Source organism: Pantherophis guttatus, chromosome 7, assembly GCF_059756535.1.
Source record: "Pantherophis guttatus breed Tessera chromosome 7, ASM5975653v1, whole genome shotgun sequence".
NCBI classification, from domain to species: domain Eukaryota; kingdom Metazoa; phylum Chordata; class Lepidosauria; order Squamata; family Colubridae; genus Pantherophis; species Pantherophis guttatus.
In genome coordinates, this window is record NC_142069.1 from 19,324,008 (window position 1) to 19,330,549 (window position 6,542).

Here is a 6,542-nt window from a genome sequence, read left to right on the forward strand (position 1 = left end):
TATAGTTACACTAAACAGTAAACTAGCCATATAGGGTAGATTCACACCCTACCTCTGGTAGGTCAAACCTAGGTCAAATTGCATTGTTTCTTGTTTTGGATCAACTAAGTAATTTTGCCCTGTTTTCTACATTACAACCTTTCTATTAGTTGAGAACAACTATAACAACAATCTTTTTTTTCCCAGGCTAAACATACACAATATCTCTAATTGTTCCTTAATTATTTTTCCTTCCAGGTTCCTTATCATTTTGACTGGGTCTTCTGGGTCACACTCCAGTCCGTTAATGTCCTTCCAAAAATCTGGTGTCCAAAACCAGATGCATTATACTGTACTGTAGATCTCACTAACAGAGAGGAATATTGACTTCTTTTGATCTTAATATATTTCTGTTAATACATCCTAGGTTTTCATTTGCATTTTTTTGCAACTGAATCACCTACTTGGTTTGTGTAAAGTTTGTTCCAAGATGCCCTGATTCTATTTGCATGTACTCTTGCCCACTGTAATTAAATAATTCCTCTCCAGATATTAAATTGCAAAGTAAAATATTGTAGGAATCTTCATGAAATTTCCTAAGAAGTGAATCTCCCAATAATACCATACTTTCTACCAAAGACATAGGAAATGAGTCATCAAAAACTAGAGGTTTCAACTACTACTGGTAGCTTCCACAGATGATCCATAAGAGGAATAGTCAACAAGAAGAATATCAGCATGGCCCCATGGATGTCTCAATGCCAAATATGAATCTCAGTAATTCTTTATGACAGTGATGAAAAAAACAATATTTTTAATTCCATATTGCAGATATTAGAGGACGGATTGTCATTTTAGGGACTGGAAAAGAGTGTCTAATCTCAACATTATTGGGACTACCTGGCATTTTCAGGTACATGATTTGGGTGATATATGTGAGATCTGAAACAATCTGAAAGCTCATAGCTAATAAAAAAAAATTAGAACATATTCAAGCTAGCTTCATTGACTGTATTTAGGATCATTCTATTGAGAATAGTAAAGTCTGAATCATGTGCTCAAAATGATAAAGATTTCCCTTTTTAAAAAAATGTCATTAAAAAACAAAAATAGATTTTGGGATTAACTCCACTGCCATATTTTCATTTTGGTTGCAAATGCAAGATCCTACTTTGAAGAAAAATTGATACATGCAAATGTGAAGATAAAACTTTTTGTTAAGAGCAGTGGCTTCAGCCACCCACCTTGAGAAGTAAAACATATTTCAAAAACTTTAAAAAAAACCCTATAAAAAACCATCTCAATCTGGGCAACGGATCCTGAAAAGGCAGTTTTGTGAAAAGTAGTTTTGCAATAGCCCTTAAACAACAAAATCAGATTTGGGGCAGTAAATTGACCCACAACACCTCTTTTATGGTCTGTTGTGTCTAGATCAGATAAGAAGCTGGATTTTGAGTAATTCCATGTTAGTACCTATGACTATCTCTTTATACCGGGATTTCTCAACTTTGGCAACTTTAAAATGTTGGACTTCAACTCCCAAAATTCCCTGGCCAGCATGTTGGGCAGGGAATTCTGGGAAATGAAGATCACAGTTGCTGCAGTTGAGAAACAATGCTTTATGCTGTAGATTTCCTCATTTCTTTAACTTTCTAATTAATGAAAGTTCCCCTCCTTGGAAAATTCCCCCTGATTTCTTAAATGATTATGAATATAGATCACTTCCATTTCTTTCTTTCTAATATTTTAGACTGATACCTAATGAAAGAGAGAAGAACTAGGAAATAATTGGAATACTTAACAAACCCTCATCATCCTTATTTATTTATAACCCATTTGTTCCCCTAACCCCACAGAGGCTCTTAGCAGTTTACAAATAATTACTTTTGTTACTTTACAATAGAATAGTCATGTGTGAAAATAACTAGAAACCAGGATGGGTGAAAACAGATGGAGATAAATATGCAGGCTCCAAATTTAATTTGATTAAATGCATGTAACTAAGTGCAATGAATAATTAAATGTAACCCATGTTTGCCGTTGGCTAATCCCTTAAAAAGCTTTGTACTTATAGAATGAAAACAATTTAAGTTGTGAGTTGGCACTTTTAGTGAAATATTTACACCATTCCTCAGAGTAGGGTTAGTTGCTGCTCAGAGTACATCTCTCGTTTCAAATGGTGAATCCATCAACGAGATACAATTTTTTATTTTAATTTGCTATATGCTGAGTTGGCTAGTACCAGTGGTGTTTTTATTAAAACCACATTATCTTTCATGACCATGATTTCTCTGAGACACTAGAAGGCATTTTGTTGCTCAAAGGATAGAACTTTTAAAATATTAAAGATATACATAGGTATTCACATCATTTTTCTTGCTTTTTCCATGGCTATACCTGGAAATATTTACCTATTAAAAGGTAAAGGTAAAGGTTCCCCTCACACATATGTGCTAGTCGTTCCCGACTCTAGGGGGTGGTACTCATCTCTGTTTCAAAGCCAAAGAGTCAGCGCTGTCTGAAGATGTCTCCGTGGTCATGTGGCCAGCATGACTAAATGCTGAAGGTGCACAGAACACTATTACCTTTCCACCAAAGATGGTCCCTATTTTTCTACTTGCATTTTTTACGCGCTTTCAAACTGCTAGGTTGGCAGAAGCTGGGACAAGTAACAGGAACTCACCCCATTACGCAGCACTAGGGATTCGAACCGTTGAACTGCCGACCTTTCGATCGACAAGCTCAGCGTCTTAGCCGCTGAGCCACCGCATCCCCTTAATGTGTTAAGGACACACTAATATAGTTTTCTTTGTACTGAAGTCACCACATCTTGCATGTATGTGACTATTACAAAATGTATTTAGGCCTGATTGTGGGCTAATTAGGGCTATAACCATTGCAAGTTTTCTTTCTATTTTTTTTCTAATCACTCTTTTTTATTGGGAGACAAGCAATAAAACTCAATAAACTGGGTTCAGAAGAACATGACTCTTATACCGGAAGCCTGGAAGCCCTTGAGAAAATATAATGTACTGTACCTTTATGATGGATGCCGCTTAATTTACAGTCTGTCACAAACTTTATTTGCTCTTCTAAGGAAGTAATTTGTCAGTTCAAGTTTCCCCCCCCCCCAAAAAAACCAGGAGAGTGTATATTGCTGAACTTCATACAGTATAAAATCCTAAGGAATTTTTTTTTCCTAAAAACTTTTTGTGTGAGAGAGACATGATGGCTTTCTCTTCGACTTCTGCACATCTCAAACGTAGGTGTTTTTTAAATTTATTTATTTGATTTTTTTATCCCACTACTATTACTTTATAACATAACTCAGCAAAAATACTTAATGCCTTATGAGCCGCCGTAGCAGTATTACAGGCTAACTCTGCTCGTTGCCAGAAGTTCAAACCCAACCATCTCAAGGTTGACTCAGCCTTCCATCCTTCTGAGGTCAATAAAATGTGCTTTATAAATTAGGGTGGTGAACCACAATCATCCACATTATGGCTTGTGGAATTAAAAGTTAAAATAAGTAATAAATTAGCAGAAGGTGTGAACCTAGCATACATTTTGTATTTAGTTTTTCTTTCCTCCAAGAACAATTAAGACTTTTCTATTTTGTAATTTTTTAAAAACAAAATAAACGGTGACAACTGTGAATTCTGTTCAAGTATTCTGTTGAAACATAATGCAAAACAGCTGGGTCTAGTTTAAACCCAGCCTGCAGTTCTTAGTGTATGAATTTTAGCCAGCCATGTTACTGAAATCTCTTACATATAGGTTTATACACAGGGGGAATCATTTTTGATCATCAAATATGGATGAATTGGTCATTACAGTTTTATTTCTGAGCACAAAATCCATGAATACACAATGCAGAAAAATGAGCTCATAACACAAAGTGCGATACTGCATTCCAAGGATAAACAGACACTCAAGTGTTTTTCTAATAAATTCCCAGCTAGGATGAGCACAGATGTTGCTATATTCCCAGGCCCTTGGGGAGATTTTTTTTTATTATTCTAAACCAGAATTTAACTGAATTCATGCGAGATTTATCTTTTCCTTATTGCTGTAGGAGACAGTTTGATTTGTCTTTCCTGTTTTGAAAAAAAAAAAAAGCTCATATTTTTGCATTGAAGTGTGCCTATAAAACATGGTTTTACAAGCATCCAGTCTAATATATTTGGGGAAATTTAGTGTTGATATATTGGTCTGTCTGTGCAGACAATTTGCCTAAAAGATGAAGAATATAAGCAAGACAGAAGTGGCCCAGTATTCAAAAAGAGAAATAAGTGGATAAAACATGTTGCGAATCTGCATAGATTGCTGGCTTGTGTTACGCCGTTCAGAGTGGATGCGCCAATAACAAAATCAAGACAAAGCTTCTTCCCTTAGGCTGTTCAAAGGTCCAGTTTTGAGACACACCCTGTAGCAAAGCTTTTCTATTAAAAATTCTTAATGGAATTGTGTGGTGCATGAACAGGTGTTGGATCAGATTCTGAGCAGCCAGATAACCGCCTTGGCTGATGATTTAAGCAAGTATGAGCTTGGTGTTATCTGAAATGTGTCCTCTTCCAAATCTGAAGTGGAGATTATTAAATCCCTCTTTACATTGGTGAACAGAAGGAACCGAGCAGTTGTAAAGTGTGTGGACAATGGGCTGTATGAAGTGATCCAAATTAATCATTAACCAGGTCTCATTTGTTCCAGAAACAAATTTACTTACCAGTTATAAATTGTGGCTATTCTCTAATGTAAAGCTTATTATGGGTAGAAATCAGAGGTGGGTTTTAGCAGGTTCTGACCAGTTCTGGAGAACTGGTAGTGGAAATTTTGAGTAGTTCGGAGAACCGGTAGTAAAAATTGTGACTGGCCCCAGCCCCATCTATTCTCTGCCTCCCAAGTCCCAGCTGATCGGGAGGAAATGGGGATTTTGCAGTATCCTTCCCCTGGAGTTGGGAGGGAATGGAGATTTTACAGTATCCTTCCCCTGCCACACCCACCAAGCCACACCCACCAAGCCATGCCACGCCCACCAAGCCACACCCACAGAACCGGTAGTAAAAAATTTTGAAACCCACCACTGGTAGAAATGTCAAAATTGTATCTGCAACCCAGGTTTTTTTCCTACATAACTTCTAGCATTAAATGCAGCTATAAAAACTGACCTGGTTAACTCTGAGTCAATTTAAGGAAGAGTTAAGTCTGAAGGTCCTTAATTCTATAGGTAACCGAAGATAGATATCCCAACTCTGATATCTGAAAAATGCAGTAAGTTAATCCACCTTTTCCTACAGGTAACCAAAATTTGCTGAAAGGATGCCTTTGACAATTTATTATTATTATTTTTTAAATGTCCCATCCACTTGTTTAAAACTGGGGAATACATGTAGAAGGCCTTTCTACATATAAATCAATATCAGAATTAAATCAAGCTTAATTAAGTTTATCTCTCCCCAAACTTTCAAAGGAATTCTAGGCTGTTTAGCTTTTCATGAATTTGCACCAAAGTGGGATAAATCCAAAGGAATTCTTTGGAAATACAGTGAAAATGACAGCTAAAAACAAAAGAAAAACCAAAAGGCTACAAAGAAAAAACATTGTTTGCACAATCTTTGGTTCAATGGCATTCTTGGAAATAAATACAGTGCTGGAAGGTGGAACTTTCATTTCAACTTTTCTCTTATTTTTAATTAAAATAACCTGAAAGGATGTCTGATTGGCACAAAGGGTAATATTAATACGAATCTGGGTAATCAGTGGCATCAGCAAGCCATCCCTTTAAAATATAGCTAGTTTTTTTTTATTTATTTAAAACTTTGCTGCAGGTCACCAGTCATTTAAATCACCAACACCAAGCCTTATTTTCACCAGCCATTCTTTCTGCAAAGGTGCAAAATTTAAAGCATTTTAATAATTAAGCACAGCTCAATTCCTTAATAATTTTCCATCAACAATTGTTATTGGTCAATAAGCTGCCTGCTATTTTATATCTGTCTGACTCCTACAGATATCCAGGTTGGAAAACCTTGAGGACTGGTTTCATCTACATAAATTATAGCCAGTGTTGAAACTTGTGACTGCTAAAGAATGCAAGTCTAATGAGCATTGTCATACCACCCCAATTTCTATTCCTTGGTTCTTCAGAAGCAGATGGATGGCAATTCACAATGATCTTCAAAATCTGCATGCCTCAGAACAAAGAATAAAGAAGGCCTGCTTGTCACAAGATATTATTCACCTCATTCCATGTACATTCCATGTACTGTAAAAGGGACCTAAATGTTTGATATCAGATTTGGTCTCTATAAAAGGTGAACTTATAAATCAGTGGTGGGTTGCCCCTGGTTCGCACTGGTTCTATAGAACTGGTAGTAAAATCAGTGGGAGGCTCCGCCCACCGACCCCGAGGTCAACAAAACGCTTCTGCGCTTGCGGCAGGGGTGGGTTCTAAATTTTTTTATTACTGGTTCTGTGGGTGTGGCTTATTTTATGGGCGTGGCTTGGTGGTGGGGGGTAATGTGACTGGGTGGACGTGGCCAACTTTTTTTTTTTTAACTTTT